The 20,915-nt window shown below is 46.1% G+C and overlaps 1 protein-coding gene across 1 annotated transcript in view; it reads left to right on the forward strand.

Annotated features, from left to right (window-relative positions):
• The first annotated feature begins 255 nt into the window (after positions 1–255).
• Abca1 (ATP binding cassette subfamily A member 1) overlaps positions 256–20,915 on the forward strand; it is a 116,765-nt gene continuing 96,105 nt past the window's right edge. The window contains exon 1 of the mRNA XM_037203327.1: positions 256–532. The gene's annotated coding sequence lies outside the window, so the exon portion shown is untranslated. The remainder of the gene's footprint in view (positions 533–20,915) is intronic.

Here is a 20,915-nt window from a genome sequence, read left to right on the forward strand (position 1 = left end):
TTGCTGGGAACGCGGGGTCCTTGGCGCACCTCAAGTCGGGAGTTTCGGTTCTCCCGAGGCTAGCAGGTCAGGTCTGGGGCGACGGAACCGGACCCACGAAGCCTGCACGGTGCGCCCCGGTGCTCGCCGCGGCGCACTGTCGCCCGTTTAAGGGGCGGGCCGCAGCTCCACGTGCTTTCTGCTGAGTGACTGAACTACATAAACAGAGGCCGGGAAGGGGGCGGGGGAAGAGGGAGAGAACAGCATTTGACCGGTAGTAACCCTGGCGCTCGGCACAGCCGAATCTATAAAAGGAACTAGTCGCGGCAAAAACCAGTAATTCCGAGGGCGAGCGAGCGGGCCGCGACCGGCCAAGCCCACATCTCTCTCCGCAGCGCAGGGCTGGGCAGGGGCGCCGCGGGACCCGCTCAGCCACAGCCGGTTTGGGGCGCTCCTCTGCTCCCTGTTTCCCCCACTTTTCCCTCCTCCCCCTTTCTGGAAGGGTTTGTGCAAGGTGGGAGAACACAGACACAAACACCAAAGTGGAAAACAGGTAAGAGGTTCTTCAGTGACTTGGGTATTTTGTTTCGGGGCCAAGGAAGCTTTGGGAAGCTCTCCGTTTCCTGGACTTGGGTCCTTGAACCCCCATATTTCCTACTTCTAGAGATGCAAATAGGATAGGGGCAGCATAAATTGGGGGAGGATGTCTGGGAAGGGCCGTGGGAACCCTGGGATGCAGAACTGCAGCTCTCGGGTCTCCCCAGCCGGAGACCCGGGAGAGCATCTCTGGCCTGGGAGACCCGCCTCGGGAGCAGTGGGAACCAGGGTTCTCGGGCGCCCTAGGGGCGCAGTCACTGGAATGGGGAGACGAGGATCGTCTGTGAAGCGTCTCCCTTTGTCTAGCACGGGGTCGGCCGTCGCTCACAAGTGTCACATCAGAGTCCCCACTCCTTTATTAAAGTGGTCTGTGTTGGCCTCTGACTCGGGACTGGGGCGGCGTGTCCTTGTTTCCAAAGAACTCGAGTAGGAAGTGTCCCAAACGGAATCTTTTGTGTCTTTGCGTGCTCGAGGGCTCGGGGCTTTGTTTGACCTAGGGTCCTACCCACAGGCATACTGCGCTCCAGAGAGCTGCAGCCCCTGGCGCAAAGTGGGAGACGAGTGTTGTTCCCTCTAAAGACAGAAAACTTGAGAGAGCCTGCAGAAACTCCAAACTGAGGTGTCCATTTTCCCCTCACCCTCTCACCCATCTTCCTGCTTTTTGCTGCCCGTCCCTTGGGGCGGCTTGGGGCCGAACACCGATAGAGAAGCTGGGGCTAGGTAGTGCAGCCGAATGACCGCGAGTAACCCCGGCGGGCGGCGCAGAACTCGGGGCTCGGGTGCTGGGCCGGGCTCTGCCGCCAGGGGGTGGGGGCTGGGCGGCCTGCGGGTGGCCCCTGGAGACTAGCCCGCAGCGCCTCCTGGCCGGGTGGCCTAGGTATGGCCCGGTGCTAGACAGTCTGTAGTCCTTCCGCTTCACTGTGAATCTGGTCAGAACTGGTGCTTCCAAACTGGGAGTACCCTGGGGGCCGGGGAAGCCAATTTTTTTTTTCTTTTTTGTCATTGCGTTTCCTGACTCTGGGCCTTTACAAAATGAAGCAAGGTTCTTGAGGGTGCTCGCTGGTGACAGGCTTGTGGGTAAATGTTTTTTTTTCTGCACTTACCGGAAAAAAGAGAAATACTATTGAACTTTTTTTTTTTTTTTTTTTTTAGGGGAAAAAGTATCTGGCACTGAAAATAATTGGTTTCCCTCATTTGCTGCATTGGTATTCAACAATTTAAAAAACAAACTAACCCAATACTTGTTCAATGACATCCTCAAAGGGCGTGGGCAGAATAGATATACAACAGACTGCTATTTAAACAAAAGGAAAATCTTGGCTTAGGATATAGGTCAGTGGTAGAGTGTTTATCTAGCTTGTACAAGACCTTGGGTTCTAGCCCCACTCCAGAAAAGCAAAACAAAGCAAAAACACAAAACTTCCTTGAACAGAATTGGTATATCACTTTCAGTGTCTCAATCCTCGCCTCCCACAAAGCACACCTGACACACGCCCCCGGGCTCAAAATGACACCCTTACTAGTGCTGTTATAGTCTTACCTTTTGACCAGGACCCACGCTTCGATACCCTACAAGACATAAATGTCAATCAAAAAGAACTTGGTTTCTCATCTCCCCTTTTCCTTCAGCCCGGTTTTCATAGTCTGACTACAAACCTAAGGACAACGTAGTATTTTTGTTCCTATCTTTCTCCCACATTAAGGAAAGTATGACAGCATAGAGAATATTTCTGAGTTGATCATATACACAAAATAATAAAGATGAATTTTAGTTTCTTTTGTAAGCATGTTTTTTTCCTCAGTGCTGTCATAAGTCATTAAAGTAGGTAGGGATATTTTTTAGAAAACATGTGATGCCCAGAGTTAATTATTATTTATGTGAGAACAGGTTGAATCAGAGGGGTCAGGGAAGAAAATTTATAGCCAACATAATGCTCATAGTCCATTTTTGGAGCAAAATTTGCTGCCATAGAATAATTCATGTGACCCCTTGTAAAAGTCACTGATGTTCTGAACTGATCACTGGTGGTGACTTGGAGATCTGATGTGTCTCTCTGCAGATGAGTATTTGAAATCCAGCCGCTTATAAGTATTTCTGTTAGTACCTAAAGGCAGGCCTGTAGTGGACCCTGGGTGTATCTTGATTTGGAACATGCTGTGTTTTGTGGGAGACGGAGACAGCATTGGTCTGGAATTGGAAAAAGGTGATTAGGGCTTGTTAGTTTTCCGCCTTTGCTCATGGAAGCCCCAATGCAAACACTGTTAATAATGAATGACACTTAGCACCTCAGCTGTGTGCTATCTTACCCTATTTGGAGAGGAGTTGGGATATTTTTACACTTAAATGTTTTAGGCTTTGTTTTTCTACTTCATAAACCAGGATGCTTATGTCTGTATTGTAGTGATTGAAATTGGTTAGATCTTTGCTTTTTTTTTCTCCAAGTTGTTTTTAGTTTCTAAGATAGTTAAATGGACATTTCTTTAAACCCTTAAATTAGGACCTTTCTGGATTTTTAGAAAATACCAAAAGCACATGTTGCTTTGGCATTTCTAAAACATTCAAGTATAAATATGTCTTTATGTACGGTCTAGATATTAAATAAGTAATGGGATTATAATGGTCAGTCATTCTGGCATCAAGTTTAAAAGATCATTCTGAATATTTGTTTGATTTAGTTGCATTGGGAGAGTGTCTGCACTAAAAATAAATTAGAGACTGTCTTTACATATGCAAATGAAACATCTTGAATACCAAAGTTATAGCAGGGTTTGTGTCTTAATAATAGACACATGGTGCTCTATGCCAAGTGCTTTTCCAGTGTTTCTCCAACACCGAGTTAATCTTCAAAACAAGATTATTTTTTGTATCTACTCTGCAGATTAAGAAGGTAGGAGGCTACCCGGACTTTGGCTCTCCAGTTTTCCAGCTAAAAGTAGCGGTTTTAGATTTGAATTCAGTTCCAGAAGTCTTTAACTGTCCACATTAAGGGAGACACTGGTACAATTTCAGATGCGGTGAAATGGAATTTTCTGTGTATTCATTTGCTGACATTCTTATCAGAAACTCTAATCATGTTTCTGTTGTTGCTCAGGGGTAGTCAGCCAAATTCCCTCTTGGAAGAGACCTTGGTTGCAATGCAATGCAGAAAACCGGCAGTAACATTTGCTCATCTCTCTCTCATTTTTTTTTTTAAACTTGGTTTTAAATGAACACAATACTCTTGCCTCAGTCAGTTATTTGTGAATAGTGTGTGACCTCAGAGTAGTTTTCTGTAGCTCTTGGGGCCAGGCAGTACGTTTTAAAAGTACGAGAAGTCAGAAAGTCAGAAAGTCAGAACTAAAATGGCCTTCACAGGCAGCTCTTCGGTTACACCACATTCTGCATAAAAAAAGCAGTGTGTTTGTGTTTTTTGTTGGCAGTTGTGGAACATCGAATTTGTTTTCTAAAACAAAGAGGAAAAGAAGAGTTTGAAATCCTATTTTACTTTTATCTATCCATTTTGGAAAATAAATACAAAACCCTCTAGATTTGTAAGCCGGCTTGAAGACTGACAGGAAGAAAAGTCCCCTTCCTCAGGAGTCACCTGGACCCACAACTCCCTCCCATTCTGCCCTCCATAGGAGCTGATATTTTTGCTCATCATGTACGTTGTGTAGTTTCCAAAATTATAGTTAAACATCGGTCTTCTTGTGGCACACATGCCTTTCTAAAGAGAGGTCTCTGACTCAGTTTCCCCCTAGCACTGGTCACCATCTCTCTAATACTGAAATTGACAAATACTGACTAGAAGCACTCAGGTAAGAGGCTGGGTGCTGCTTGCTTCCCTGTGCTCTAAAATGGCCCAAACAAATGAGACATTCTCAGAAAAGTGTTAGCGAATAATACGGCAGTGAACATTGATAAATTTTGTACGTGTTTACATTATTTAAGGCAAGCAAACTCAGTAGAACGAAGAGTTCTCCTCACCCAGTTCCATTTCCCCTTTTGAGGAAGCTGTGATTTGAGACAGTAGTCTGTGATGGTCCACATTCAAATTAAATCATGCTTTATTTTTATGGATAAGAATACTTCATTAGATGATTTAGATGTTTAAACACTTAAAAAAGTTACAGTAGCCTCTTATGCATTATTTCTGTTTTCCACGCTTTTTTTGGTGTTTTGTGCATCATTTCCAAGGCTCTGAGGACACACAGTAGTCAGGAATGGGATCAGTCCAGGTGTCAGTTAACAGCTGACTAGAGGAAGGAAGGGGAAAGGTACCACGGCCCTCTTTGGGGACCTATGGAACTGCTAGGCCAGGCTCTGCATCACATCTGTCCCACTACCTCCTAATTACAACACTCTGTGACTGAACCTTTAACTCATGGGTCTTTAAAAAGACATTCAAGACCGCCAACACAGCAACATTTTTCTTGCTGTCTCCTCCGGGACATTGTTCCTTGAAACTGTTAGGAAACCCACTCTCCTGTGCTCCTGCTCCTAGAAGCATTTTGATATTAATTCCCAAAGTGAACGCTGTGCACCCTTTCTCAGTGTATGAGGAAGCAGACGATCCCCTTTTTTTTTTTTTTTTAGACGTTGGGAGTAGGGGTAGTGCCGTGGTTTCTCAAGCTGGTTAGATTGCATTTTCTATGGCTTCTGGGTATTTCAGGCCCTGGCAATGTTGTTTTGCTTTGTTGTTTATTTTTTAAATCTTTATTAACTTTTTAAATTAGATTTATTCATTTTTGTGTGTTTTGCCTGCATATATGTCTGTGTACCAAGTGAATGCTTGGTGAGGTCGGAAGAGGGCATTGGATCTTGTGGAATTATGGATGGTTGTGAGCCACTGTGTGGGTTCTGGGAATTGAACCCAGGTCCTCTGCAAGAGCAACAAGTGCTCTTAACCATGGAGCCATCTCTCCAGCCTCATTTTGTTTTTAACATCTTCTGTTCTAGTCTCTTCATAATAAAGATCTGTCCTTTGTTTTGTGTCCCAAAGTGGTAGGATGCCTTGCCTCAGTTCACTCTCTAAACAGTCATTCATGGGAAATTAAATTGTTAGTCTGTTGTTCTTTAATCCTGCTTCTTTATCCTCTGTCAGAATTTGGAGAGTCACAGTGCCCTTTAGGAGAGAAAAGAGGAATTGTGTACAGAAAAGGCTAAATGCATGGCTTAAATGGACACTGGTTTCCTAATATTGGCCTGCCTCGTTTGTTTGTGGTCTCTGTTGGGCCAGTTTTAATCATAAGGAGTTTCCCACCTGGAACTCTCCTTGTTCTCTCAAATACAAAGTGTCCTTTAGCTCTCAGTTCAAATGAGAAGGAAATTTCTACAGAAATCCTGGATGTTGAGGGTTTTCTGGGCGCTGTTTTCTTTATGCAAAAGTACAAACCCTGACACTAATTTTGGTTGGTTAGTGTTAATTGTTATTTGAGGCAGGTATATTTTTTTGAAAAATGTTAATGATGGTGTTAATTGTAGTAAGATTTTGAATTAAAAATAAAGTAAGCCTTTGGTCACGTTGTATTCATTCAGTTGTCAGTCTTAGGGGATTTGCAAATTTAATGGCAACATTGCCTTTTCCCTGTTTGCAGCACTGGCCACATTTCACGTGATCAGAGCGTGGCTCTGTCCCCTGCTGAGGAGTGGACTTGGTGGCTTTCATTAAGGGGAGTGAGTGGATGTGCCTGCAGAGACCAACGGGGCTCTCTGTCCTCAACAGCTCCATTTGGGGACTCTGGCTCTCACCTGATGGAGCCACTTAGTACGCTGTTGGCTTGGAGACTGGAGTGTGTGAATTTTTAAAAGGCACATAAAATCAGTTTCTTCTCCCGCCCACCCCCGTGGGGTGTGTGTGTGTCTAAAGCAGGCTAACTGAAGTCCCACCCAGTTGTTTAGTTCCATTTCCCCTGCATACTTTTCTTTTGGTACTCTGAATATTTGATGTGTGGAATCTTAGTAACAGAGTCACTTTTCAAGAAAAATCCAGAGTCTTGATAATACTGGGCTCAATTGAGATGGATTTCTTTTTGCAGGATCCTCCCAAACCTCAAATAACAGTGTTTGCATGGTCAATACTGACAAATAAAAACGTGAACACACCCATAAGGTTTTGTTTTTCAGAATCAATTGCAGACTTACTCCTTTTTCTACTCTTCCTCTAATTAGGTAGCCAGCAAAGTGGCTTGTTTGGCCTTTTGGGGAGAAGGTGTCTGTACGTTTGGAGGGAAGGAGTGTGCCTCTGTGTCTGAGCTGGCGACCTCATGGAATTCTCACTTATCTAGTTAGTTGGCGCTTGTTGTGCTATGAAACTGACGTGTTTGGGACACACTGCATCTGTTTACACTGCTTCAGGAGCTGGCTGGGGAAAAGGCAGTCTGGAGAAGGGTCCTGGTGTCAGTCACCTGCTCTCCAAACTGGCCGTGGATAAATAAAAGCTCAGTTTGGATGCCAGACGGGTGGTGGCGCACGCCTTTAATCCTAGCACTGGGGCAGAGACAGGTGGATCTATGAGTTTGAGGCCAGCCTGGACTACAGAGTGAGTTCCAGGATAAGCAGGGCTACACAGAGAAACCCTGTCTTGGAAAAAACCAAACCAAACTGAACCAAAATTAATCAAACAAAAAGTTTAGTTTGGTAAAAGTGGAAAAGCTGTGTCCAGCTGTTGAAAGGATTCCTTAACCCGTGGGCTTAAAGCTCCAGGGTCCTGAGCAGTTCTGAATGTTTTATGTTTGGGATGAGCTCCTAGGAAAGGCATCCTTTTTAGCTGGTATGTTCACACGGGTCCTAGAACATCACCCTGGCCAGTTGCAGACCGTATCTTTTTCTTTCGCAGAGTGATGACATTTCTCAACTAATATGATGCGAGCTACCACGCTCATTGATGGAAATCGTAGTGAAATGGCTATCCCCTCATGCTGTGATAGCCTTTGCTCTCTTTGCTCTGTTTGTTTTTGTTTTGTTTTGTTTGTTCTTTAGCCAAAGAGTACTCAGTTTTTGCGCCTGAGTTAAGTCTCGCTATGTGACCCTTCTACCGGGCATTCATTTTAACAACTTATCACGTATTCACAAGAGCAGACCCAAGAGTTCTCCTGGAGAACGTACGCAATGTGCCATAGATTCGTGAAAAGATGGGGGCTACAGGGGTGGCCCAGGGATTCTGAATGTAACCTCGACTTTTATTCTTCGAGGCTTGTGAGAAAATAGCGTCTTGTCATCTTTCCGGCAAGGCAGCATAGCCTTAGGTGGCAGGGAATCGCAAGTCAAGAACTTTGAATGGAATGGGACACCTCTTGCCCGAAGCCCCAGCATCGTCTCTCAGGTCTTGCTCCATACAGAAAAGACAGGCGAGCAGCTGATTGCTAGCCCTTCGCCTCCCGTCCGGACTCGACGAAGCCAGCTTTTTGTTGTTACAGTGTGGAGGTTGCAGCGAGTAGACGGACCCCGATTAAGGGATTCTTTATTTGTAGGCAAATCGTTGGTGGATGACTGAGAAAGATGTCCGTGTCAACCAAGTGACGCGTCGGATACCAATTCGCGGTAATTTTAATCTCCAATGGACTGAGCTGATGAGCAATACCCTACCGAGAGAGACCCAGATCCATTAACGCAGTCCCACTGCTCTCTGACAATGAATGGAAGCCCTTGAAGGAGACCCAGATTGCCCGGCGTGCACATCTCTGTGACCAAGAAGAGGGACACAGTCGTGTGAAGAGTGAGACAGATGTCATCTAAAAGTGGACCTGCCGCAGAGGCCCACTCTGCAGCCGCCACCCTGGATGGGAAGCCCAGATGCACTCTGTGCAAGTGCAGTATGGTACGACTGAGCTCACTTATCCAATAACAATAGCGTTCACTGAACTTACTTTGCTTCAGAAATGTGCGATTAAATAGTTTTTTTTATAACATTTGTATTCAGGGCCGACTGTGAATAATATTACGAGATGAGTGAGTAGCGGGCCTCAGAGGTTGCATCCTACTACCCGCCCACCCCCGGGTCCCAGGAGTCAGTGATTCCTTCAAAAGCCTTCCTAGCCTTACCCTCTTGCTGCGCCGCCATATCCTGTGTCATCCGAGAGATGGAATAAATCCAACGCCTTTAACGCTGTGACAGTGCCATAGATTGTGTAGCCATGTACATTATCCGCGCACACCTGAATCTGCACACCCCACTCGGCCCGACGACCGCTTCCCTGGTTGGGGATGAATACGGCTAGCTGCCTTAGAGCATCAACAGGAGCATGTGATCCAGTCAAAGTTCTGTTCTGCAGGACTTGCGAGTGGTACTATGGCGCACTTGTAGCGACTGCGCCCAAAGCTCTTCCAAGACGTGGACTCGCGAGTGAGCTCTTCTTGGCCAAAGTCTTCCTCGCCTATTCTCAGACTTGCTATGCATGCTCAGTGACTTTCTTCCAACCGATGCATCCATACCCTCCCACACAACCCCACTCTGTCCACTTTGCTCCCTTGACGACACTGCTTACGAGTCATCGCTGATTAGGATCTGAGCTCGCCCTCTGGACCTGCGTGAGCTACCAGGAGAAAGCGTTCGCTTTCCCCACGTTCCTCGTGAACTGCTCTCCCATATCCTCATTACTACTCTCTTCTTGACCCCTACGTGGCTAGACTGCCAATACGCAATGAATTCTACCTGTATTATTTGCTAAATTCGTTCTCTGCCTCTTGAAGCTTCTTGCTCTGGTGCCTCATTTTTTTTGTGTTTCATGTTGCTCTTTTTTTTTTTATACATGTTCCCTAAGTGGGAGGATCTGACTTTGTTGTTGGCCTTGGCTCTCTCATCTAACTAACCCAGTCTTTTGCCATTGACTTAAAGCGAAGGAAGCTGGCCAAAGAACCACAGATTAGCCCTCCTTGTAGCCACTAGTAACCCGCAGATGTGTAGAGCCCAGAAAGGCGTGTCGGGATTGCCTTTAATTTCTATACCTCAGCGCGTCAGTGTAGGAAAGCCAAAGGGATACTTGCCAATTCCAAGTAATTCGTGGCTCTGCAGTATCCCCAGGAAGCAACCTGAGCCTTGTGAACTTTTAAGTGTTGAAGGGAACAAAAATATGCGCATCCAGCTGACCAAAGAGAGAACTCTGAGTCTTGACTGTGTTCGTTTAAGACTGAGGTGGCTTCATGCCGTGTCAAGTCTAAGCACTCGGCAATACTGAGGCCGTGTAGAGAGTAGGCGCCTGACTGTCTAACTACCGTGGAGGGAGGGGGAACTTTCAGACATTTAGAGGTCTCTTGTAGATAGAAATGTCGACAGCGATTAGGAACTTGCTTCTCAAAAGGCGCCTACAGTATTGGCAAACACCACTTTCATGCGCTTGCTTACTTCAGCTTTTAGTTTTCCATTTTTTATTCAAGCCTCTCTGTACTGTAAATTAGGCTGTTAGCAAATAGTTTTTGTCTTCGAACTTGGATTGTGTGTTCCAGGTGGAAAAAAAAAATGTGCTGCATCTGCTTTATAATCTTATTGTTAACTGAATAAGGAGTACCCATGATGTGCATTGGATTACTTTTGACCCTTCTACCTCCCTATTATAATTACATAGGGTTCGATAAGATCCCATTGAATCTGTTATTGGGCTGGCCTCCTATGAAATAGTAACTCCTGGAATGAACAGGATGAATTCATTCGGACGTTGATTTGGTTTGAACCTCTTGCGCATTTTGTTTTCACCAATTCAAAGTGCTTTAAAAATTATTACCTTTATTAATTTCGAGTTTTACAAAAAAAAAGGCTCAACGATTACCTGAGCATAGTTCGTGGGCTGTAGCCTCTGCACATCTGGAGTTGAACGCCCAGACGTTATGTCTCGAGAGTCGCAACATGTGGTAGGTCCTGCTATTACTCAGACACGGTGTTTCCCTTCATCAAAAAAGAGAAAAAAAAACCCAAGTTCTTTTCTGTCAAGAATAATAGGGTTGGGGGGGGACAGGCCTGCGTCCAACGTTCAGGAGCGGAGGAGGCGTAGCAGGTCTCTCAAGAGGTTTAGCGGCTACTATGTATGGGGGTTGAGGAGATGGAACGCCCTTTTAGTGTGTGCTCATGATAGAGACTCCAGCTGTTCCGTACTGTGCTATAAGAAATACGCATACCCATTCAAGGCACCAGTAACAGAGCAAGCTCCGGAGACGCCTCTCATGCTTCCTACGGCAAATATGTGCGAATAGGCTTAGACATACTCGATATTTAGACCTTAAACACTAATTCATTCGGAGTCACCCTTGGAGAAATTTATTGCGCATTGTGGCTCGATCTGCTACAATGCCGCTGCCTTGATCGTACACGCAGCCTTATGTCTTAAGTCTGGTCTTAAATTCATGAGGCTGCAGCAGGTGCGGCTAGCTCGCGCTAGCATGAGTCTCACTTCCACACCTGTCCTCAAATATTCCACATGTCCTTTCTACACATTGATTATTGACCACCCTCATACTCCTGTCACACACAGTGAACCAGCGCCTGATGACTAATGTCCCACGAGCAGCCTCCTGCGACAATTGTGTGCAAATTCCATCAAGGCTTTCTTGAAGACTATGTGAGCCTAATCATGTAGAGACGAACAAGCGGGCCTGTTCGTCCCTAGAAGAGTCTGAAGCTCACACCGTCTCGGAGTCCAATATCGTCTCCCAGAGTTTATAGAGCTGACCGTCACGCAAGACTGACTCGTTATAATACTCAGAGCACCTTGCTACTCCTTAACTCTCCCTCGCCGGGAATTGGGGCAGCCTCAGCCTGGTACGGCTGCATCTTCTTGTTTTTGTGTGCGTATCCAAGTACCGCGAATCGACACATAGTCATGGCACATCATGACGCCCTTAGGCCCCTTTGCACGATCTGCTACGCGAGCATCGCTACAGCTGCTATGTTTGTGAGCTGTGACCTGTCACTCACCATCTTCATTGAGTCATCGCGAGTACACCAGCCACACGATATGCACAGCTCTTTATTTCCCCTTCTTTGACTCCACATCATCTAAGAAAAGAGAAATTTACAGACCATCTGTATTGAACGTGCCCTGCACGCTATGTTGAATAAAATTCATCTAGTATGCAGTTTGTTTCTGCATAAGCTGAGGTCCTTGGGTAATCTGCTTGTCTAAGGCTCTGAGTCTCGGTCGTTGCGTTCGTATCGTGTATTTTAAGAAAGCCAGACATAACACACAGATGCACAGAGAAGCATACCTCATTATTTAGCAATATGCTCGAATACGTTTGTTTGGAATGACTCCGATGACTAGACTTCTGCGAGACATGAGTAACGAGACAACTTGTCCCCCCCACAATTGGACAGTCAAAATGTCTCGAACTTAACAGAAGATTGCATAGTCGTTGGCATCCTGACGATTGTATTTAACCGTTTGGATGGAACTGTTAAGAGAAAGTACATCTCAGACAGACTGAAAACAGAGTCAAAGAAAACAGCTATGGGGACAGACGGACATTGTGGACTGTCCTCCAAGAAGGATGATTGGAGAGCCGCACTGAAGTGCCAGCCATGGAAGTGTGTAGTTTAGGCATGTTGCTTTGGGGTCGTAACGATTCCCCGCCTGGAAGTTCAGAGAAATATGGATGCGTTGTCTCCTTGAAAATCAAGCATTCGGGTTCAGACAAAACAGATATAAACAGAAGACTCAAGGAAGAGTGGGTAACACACTTAGCAGTTAGGAGCCCTCACTCTTCTCCGTGTCGACCACATACGACCGACTTCTGCCCAGTGCCATGACCGACCACTTGTCGTGTTCCCTGCTGGGGAACTGTTTGCGAATTGATGGGAAACAGTCACTAGCGAATGGGCAGTGTGGCCGCGAGGGGAACTTGCGCTGGGAATGAAGGCTTAGCCTAAGCATTCCACCCATACGTTATGGCGGCCTTACACACCGGACTTCCGCCTTGACCTCTGGGTTGAGTACTCCTGCTGCCAGTAGAGGAACAGAACCCAGGCTCAAAGCCGTTGTCTTGTTCCCATACAGACCCATTGTGTTCTCTTACTCACCCTCCAGCCCTTGTTTTAGCTCTTCTGCCCTAGGTCATTACAGTGGTGATCACCAAACGCACAGGCGCACCATTCGCATTTCATCCGTACCGCTCCATTTCAGCTACACCTAGCAGTTTCCACTTAAGAGCTGAATCAGTCATCTCAGGGAGAAGGTAGAGGAAGAGATTGTTCCTCTGTGACCGAGAAGTGGACATTACAATGATATAGTCTACTCGTTTCGACATGCTGCCAAATGGTCTGCAGTGGGGGGGAAGCGCGACAATTACTGTCTACTCTGCCCTCTCAATGTTAGTTTCAAAACTGCGTCCTTTGCCTTGACAGTTACTCACTCTTCGGCCTTCTAGATATTCTGGTCCTCCATAAGGAAAACACACTCTTGACCGAACTGTGTTAGCAACAGTCTTCAGAAGTATAGGCGAACCATGCCAGTCGTGTCAAAACCTGGTCCTGCCAACACTGGCTAGAAAGCCCAACGACTTACCAAGGATCGTAAAGTGGATCGCCGTGATCAGGGTATCGATAGCAGACGTAGTACAGAGTGTATGAGGATCATCATTTCCTACTCCCATCAACTGAGATTCATCCTAATGAGTGCATTTCTTCGTATTTCTATCGTTTGAGCTCTCTCTTCGTTCTTACTCCTTCGTCACTGCTCTCTCTCTCTTGCTCTCGTCTCTCTCTCTCTCTCTTCGTGAGTGTGTTATGCCTTTTGACTAGTGTCATAATAGAGTCTTATCTTTCCCATGTTTGTTTTTAGGAAGTTCAAAAAAGTTTGATCTTTGGCTCCCCCGTTAATCACTTAACCGCTCCGACCCTTCAACCATGATACCCTGGGATTGCGAGCAGCGTCCCAAACGATGCGCCAGTACTCTACACGTTGTTCTATTCCTACGAATATGCTTCATCAGCGACCTCCCTCTCCTTGCTGACCTTCCCCACTTTCTCTCATATAAGTCGTAGGCAGATAAGGTCCTGCAGAAACAACGAGAATTCTATGCTGCTACCAAATATCTAGGAGCATGCACGAACCTAGTGATAGGAACCCAAACTATATAGTTGTTGCCGGTTAATCGTGCGAGCACCCTCCCCACAGCAGGTTGCGACTGAGGTAGTCCGGCAGAATTATTAGAGTAACCATGCACTTGCTATACATTACGAACTCAAGTTATCCCTCTATCAGAGGATCTCCATAATCAAGGCATTCACAACTACATTCACAGTCCTTAGATAGCACATCAAGCGCAATCAGATTGACTCTGAGGTATGTAGCATTAAGATTAGATAGCTTAGATCAGAGAGAAGAAGAGAGACAGAGTAATAATAGCAAGATTGATTAGGGTAGGAATTTAAAGAGAATATAACTTAGTAATGATATACATCTGGTAAAAGTTACCCTTTTGTTTAACAATATTGCCAGTTGATTTTCACAGAGATACACGTAATGGTAACTGAGAATATCTCCGATGCCCACTTATCCCGAATATGAATAGTGTGTTTGGCTTCCCCTTCGATTGGTCTTATACACGTCTCCCCCCACATATCCCACCTCTGACTTCTTCCTCTGAGATTCCTGTTCAGTCTCATTTTTTTCATAGTGTTTTTTTTATTCTTTCTTTCTTTTCTGAATAACTCCGTTCTCTCAGTGTTTGTAGCCTATGACTTTTGCTCCTGGAACAGCTCTGTAAAAGTGATCTCAAACTCAGAGATCTGCCTCTTCGTCGTAGTGCGCGGGATATAGAATTTGGTCATGAGACCTACCCCGTACCGGCTCCATGTGTCTAATGAAATCAAATCACGATAGTTGTCATTGTATTTCGCGTTCTATGCTTTATTTTCCAATCTGAAGAGTATAGCTGTTGAGATTTGTCTATTGTGCTTTTGCAGTGGTACTGGTGCTCAGTGATTTAACTAACTTTTTGTAGCACGATTCAGTAAATACTCGTTATAATACCCCTTATAGCTTCTTTGTTGATCATATCGACACCTATGGTTAATTTCAGACGCAGCCGTTTCCTTGTTTAAGACCTCCTTTCTAATATAATCTATTATTTGCAATTATGTTCATTTGAAGTAGTGGAACTTGCGTGCTCTCAGTTCTTGGCGTTGAAATAAACCTAGGGGAGGGCTCTTCCTATGGTTGGATCATTTTAGAATCATGTCTGAAATGCATAACTTTATAAAGTATACAACTGCTCAAGACATGTTGCACAAAGTCCACAGTTGCGATCTGAATAGTTCCTGAAGTTGGTTATGCATGATGATTCACGAAGGCTGAGCTACACATACCTGTCTAATGAGTGTTATTGAGAATGATAGTGTGTGCATACCTCGCTCTTCCTCCTCTCTCTTGGCGTATGATCCCGGCGGATGAAGTCACTCCTGCAGCAATACAATAGAGACAATATAACAAGACTTTTCTTTCCTTTTGGTTATTTTGAGACAGGTTTCCTCGAGTCACATGCTATGAAACGCTTGTTGCGCCTTGTGTTCCGGGATACTTGCTTGGAGAACCAGGCATGCTCAAAACACACAAAATCCACATAACTTCATGCTAACACGCAAAACAACCGGAGTTAGCTAGTCAAAGCATATGCCCTTAACCATACCAGCTCTTGCCATCTAGTGACCCCCTCGCCGCATTTTCTATCACTATCTCAACAAACTTGACATCAATTGCCCAGCTCATTTTGACGAGATGATATAATTCACGCTAGCTAAATAATATAGTTCTAAAAGCTGACACCACCTCTCACAGCTATGAACGGTATCCGTACAGCTCCATCTCTTGTACCACCGACGATTCTATTATCTACATAGTCTGGACACCGAAGTATCAGAATGTTTGTGAGCTGCGGAAATTGTTGCAAAATTAGCCATACCTGTAAGTGGACTAAATGATGAGAACTGGAGAGATTCCTCAAAGCACGTGACATCGAAGACTTGGCAGGATAGCCAACTCCCCCCTCCGCTCAACCGCTCCACCGCGTCCTTACGCCTCATTCATGTACTGTGACTCCAGGCTAGAGTCACCATGGAGGTGATTCTAACGTTAGCTCTCAACCTTGACTAGCCTCATTTGTGTCGAGCGATTTATGCTAAATAGGTAGTACTTGACTTCACTGTTGTTGATCCAGATGCCTGAGGACGTCCACCCAGGCTCCCTAAGATCTCTGCCGAGTCCTTTGATGAACTTCATTGCGTCCTATGCCAGGGAAGCAAGACCTGAACCACGTACTCCCTCTCTTGCTAGGACCAGTTGCCCTTGAACCTCACACAGTTAATTCAACGCTCTAGAAAATCAGTTACCACAGGCCCAAGAAATGCCACTCAACCCTTAAATTCTGTAGAACCCTGCTTCTTGCTCCGATGGTCCATCTCTTTTGTAAACAGAAATTAATTGGTAGGCGCTAGATTCCCATGGGTCAGTGGGGTACAAGAGACGGGTTTGAAACAGCGCTGGCAATACGCTGCATATACTCTGCTGAGTGTTCTCGATATATCTACATACGCATGTGGCAGCCCTCTCTACATGCAACGAACAACAGCACAATTATATCACTCGTAAATATGTCTCAATAAGCGAGCCTACCACGCTTCGCAACGTAGAAGCACTGCGGAGACGCACTGTCTTCTCCATCTCACTATGCTGCCAGTAATTTAGAGAGTATGAGGTGCATCCGGGTTACAAACAGGAAATTCTCTGAAGCCCTCTCCTACCCGAGCAAGCCAAGCTGCCAAGGATAAGTTAAATGCCGCACCGCTAGACTCCACAGGGACTGCCACATGTATAGTGCGAATGCGAAGGGCTCTCACGCACCTCGCCCGCTGAGCACCGAATAAACACAAGCCATGCGCTCCAACAACAACGAGGTGAGCGGGGTCCCGCAGAGCATAAGGCGAACGATTACCTCAATCCCGATTCCTAGCCGGGTGCAGATCCTCCAGGCCTGCAAGCAGGCCAGGGAGGTGCTCTGACTAGCAAGGTGGGAGAGCCCAACCACGCATGGTGGGCCTGTCTTGAGAAACCTTGTCGCTCGAGACTCCCAGCCTAGGGAAGTTGGTGGGAAGCAGTTGACTGAACGGAGAGCAATGCCACTGTATCTGTTTAATATCAGAGATGCTCGATCTGTGATGAGGGGGCACTGTATGCGAGAGGTAGCTCACAAAGAGACTATCCAGCACTGCAACTAGGAAGCGCACATTGGAAGCATGATGAGTGAGCAGTACAGAGATCAAGACGATGCCTATCTAACCGGCGCGTAGCATTGGGTAAAGGTGTGCAGGAAAGGATTTCTTGACTAGTGTAGATCGGAGTCGATTTCCAGCATCGTGCCCTGGTCAACATTCGTGCGCCGCGCATCGAGGAAGCAGATGTGCTGATGCTCTTGAAACATTGAGACAGTCCGACTGTGCAATACAGCGCCACTCGCACTCTCTCCTCTATGTGGATTGCGCAGGATGGTATTTTAGAAGTGAGTGTTGTCTCACTTCCTTCCGAGACAAATTGAGGGAGCATAACACACAATTCCCATCTGTCGCTCCTTGTTCAGCTTACTTTCTTGACCGCGCAGAAGTGCTTAAGGCGCATTTTTGCTCACCCCCTTTTGGGTAGAGAAGTCTTGCTGCGTCAGACAGTCACTAGTCTCTGCCTTGCTTGTACTGATCTCGGGGCTTCTCATGAGGTCCGTGAGAATGATGTCAGGTGTCCAGTATAGTGGCTGAGGTGCGGCAGGACCGAGCTAGTTTTGCTGTCGTGTTCTGCACTGCAAAAGGGCTGGCTGGAAGTGCTTCTGCGACGCCTCTTGCATAATTGCTACAAGAGGGGTTCCATTTCCCATAGAACTGTGGCTTCTCTCTCAGGCTCGTCGAATACCTCCTCCGCTAGGTGGTCCCGGGGAGCCTGGCGCTGGTTCGAATAAACTTGCGTTTCACTGACGTCGAGGACCTCATCATGTTGACGAGCAAATAACCCTCACAACAGATCCTCGGCTCCAAATAATACTTGCACAATAGGGACTGTTCCATCAATCCGTATTTTCAGTGTCTCTCCGTCTATTGTCACTACACAAAGTCCCACGACGCCTCTATGGGGACGTGAATAGGTCTCATCCTGATTTCTCTCCATCTACCTCAGCACTATATCGGCCGCGTAGCTATACTCGTAGATGGCTCATTATTCTACATCCCTCTCTTGTAATAGGACATTATGGTGGCAAAGAGCGAAGCAGATGTCTGGAGAAGTGGTTTGTGTACAGGCTGTGCTTGCTCTTCTCGGTTCTGCCTGAACAGCTTCGTGCTCCCGGCGTGCGTCTATCAGGAAACGATACGTCTCATCAGCAGATTTGGTCCCATATGCCACTGATTGCTAAGCCATCATTCAGAGCTCTTGTCATTCTCCACTCTTTACCCCACTAACCGCACCTACAAATTACACTATTAAAGGAATACGACGTATAAAATATAACTAGACCACTTCTCGCATCCTCTTGTGACTAAGAATCTAATTATAGCCTATATTCTGTGCTCCTTGCTGGAGTGCTGAAGGTTCCTGCTGGCAACCTTGCTGTGGCGACCCCCAGGATCGCCATCGCGTACTATCTCCAGCGCACGATAATACAGGACAGCACAATAACTCACCTACTTGAACGCATGCGCTTACGCAGTAGTACCTCTTACAGATGGACTTCCCTATAGTGCAGCGTGAAAGAGATCCCCTCCTCACACCTGCACTTGGCTCAATACTTCCCATTATTCAAGCACACAGCGCCATTCTACCATTGATCGCCGACTGCACTAATCTCTCTAACTGACCACTTCTTCAGTCGCAATACCTCCCACTACTCATTGAGGCCGGATGAACCAGTTCATTATGTTCCACTCCAGTCGTGTCATGTCTCCCATGAATCCTCACAGGTTTCCACTGTCTTAATGCCATCTCTGGCTTGCGCACAGGCCCATACAGAGTATAGTTCTCTGTAATGTGCAACTCCAACCCATATAGAAGTCGCTTGCAACCTAGTCAACCACCTCGCCTTCCGATAACCAACGCCCACTACCGTCCCCCACCGAATCAATTATCTGATCAACACATCACTTCTCCTCAACATCAAAGACTCGTCAAATTCATGCGTCGTAATCTCATCCCACTCCCAAGTGCGAAGCCCATCTCAGCGCGCTATCACACGCTGTCAATAGAGACACTTTCCCCTTGATCTGCATATGTCAGGAAGCCCGAATTTTGCCATCTGCATCTCCCACTAGGTAGTCCCTCATCTTATGAAAAAACCTCGAGTTTACTATTTGCGCACTTGAATCCTACACCTTGTACAGCATGCATTCTGAACAATTTCTTAATCACCTCGTGCGCGGTATATTATAGGATCCCGCACTTTATTCACCACTATGATAGGAGGTTATCCCATTAGAGCCTCTTTGTTACGCTCAACAGCATCCCGTTGTCTAGACATGAGGACTACCTCAGACCTTGGTGTCTTTGATCGAGCTATTAGATCTTGTCTGAATCTAGTGTGTGTGTGGATCGCACGCTAGGCCTATTGCGGTATTTTCGTGATAGTGCCTTATCAGCGCCATGTCCTGAGAGCTGTCCAGTTTTTCCTGTTGTCTACATGTGGTCGTTGTAGTTGTGTACTCCAAGGCTTTCCCACTTTTACCATTTACAGGGGTGCAGCCCTGCCCGCTTGAAAAACATTTCGGAACCCTATACCTCAGCTAAGTGATTCCTGGAGAGTGGCTCTAACAGGAGAAAAATCCAGTTAATTCTTAACTTCAGTATTTTAAGTGCCACTTAAAAATAATTTGGTCATCGGTCTGTCAGTGCTGTGAGTCCAGTTGGCATCTTTCAACAGGGAACTGCAAGCCAACTGGTACTGGCTAGGGCTTCTTCTTGATATTGGCGTAAGTTGTCTTCTTTTTACAGGCAGGAACTGTGGGTAGTCTGTGCCCTTTTTGGGTTTGCTGAGCAACTATAATGAAGGCTTTAAGGTTTAACTGTCTCAGAATTTCCAGTGTATTGTATCACTAATAAATGAATTAGAATTAACCATTATAGGGCATCCATTTTTTCTGGACATGGTGATTTCTCCAACTATCTTTTTGTTTTTGTTTTCCCTAGAAATGTTTAATCTGAGTCTTTGTGTATTAGAGAACAAAAGGGTATCAGAAGGAACTACAATGCTATCAGAAACCTTTGCACTGATCAAGATTTGAGGGCAGCTTTTGGTTGTCTCTAGGAATGGTTCTTGTATTCTTAGCACTTGATGCAGGATTTCCCACCTATTCACACTAAAAGGACACTAGAAGCCACGGTCATTGACAGTCATTTCCTAATAATGGCTTCTGCTAATGGCTTGTGACTGCCAACTGTTGACAGGTTCCTAGCTTTAAAAACCTGTGTGCCCCTCTTCCTTCCGGTATGCCTCAGTTTCCATCTATTCCTTAGCTTGCTTTAGCTGAATTCTTTGGAATTTCCCCAGCATTAAATAAATACAGCTGGGTAGTGGGTAGCTAGGACACATCGACTGTTGTACTGCCTGTTCGTGAAAACCCCTAATATGATGAAACAGTCCTCCAGGGATGCCTTTGGGACACTTGAGTAGAAGTGGCCGTGTGCTCAGGTGTAAGTAGAGCATGGCACACGTGTGCTGCATATGTCCCCACCGTGGGAGCCTCCCATTTCACAGATGCCATGCTGCCCTCAGGCCTTGGCTGGCTCTCTTCTCTGTGGGATACTGTTTTCTTTCTGCAGAGACGCATCACGAGGTTTGTCCTCATCACCTGGGAGCCAGGTGTTGGTGGCATTTCTTCTGTGCGTACTCACATCATCTAAGACAGTCCTCAGCTTTTCACCCGGGGAAACTGCCTTGCTAATGATGCCATTCATCACTTGAAGGACCAGCTTTGTGGCCAGATGAAAACATTGTCCGTAGTGAATGTTAGGAAATGGTGTAAGTCACTCCAGGCTTGAGGGAGAATTTGTAGATGCTGCTGACATTTCCTGTTAGGATACTTAGGTTCGTAGGGAAGGGACTCAGGCCTCTGGGACTCCAGGATGTCATTTCTGACCTCTCATTTGGCTGGCAGTAGTTGCTCTTTCAAATCTGTTGTCACAAACACATTTTTCATTCTTAAATGATCACATCAGTGGCACCCACGTGATGAGGACCATTGCATCTAGCTCCCAGCCTATAGCCAATAAGCTTCCTAGAAGCTCTGTCTGCTAGAGATTCTGGAGGTTAGCAGTCTAGTGTAACTCATGACCCTTTGACGAGGATCCAGGGCATAGTTCTGGGTGTTACAGGTAACTGGTGAGAGGGCTGGAACCACAGCTCC

Source organism: Peromyscus leucopus, chromosome 2 (genome assembly GCF_004664715.2).
Source record: "Peromyscus leucopus breed LL Stock chromosome 2, UCI_PerLeu_2.1, whole genome shotgun sequence".
Classification (NCBI taxonomy): Eukaryota; Metazoa; Chordata; class Mammalia; order Rodentia; family Cricetidae; genus Peromyscus; species Peromyscus leucopus.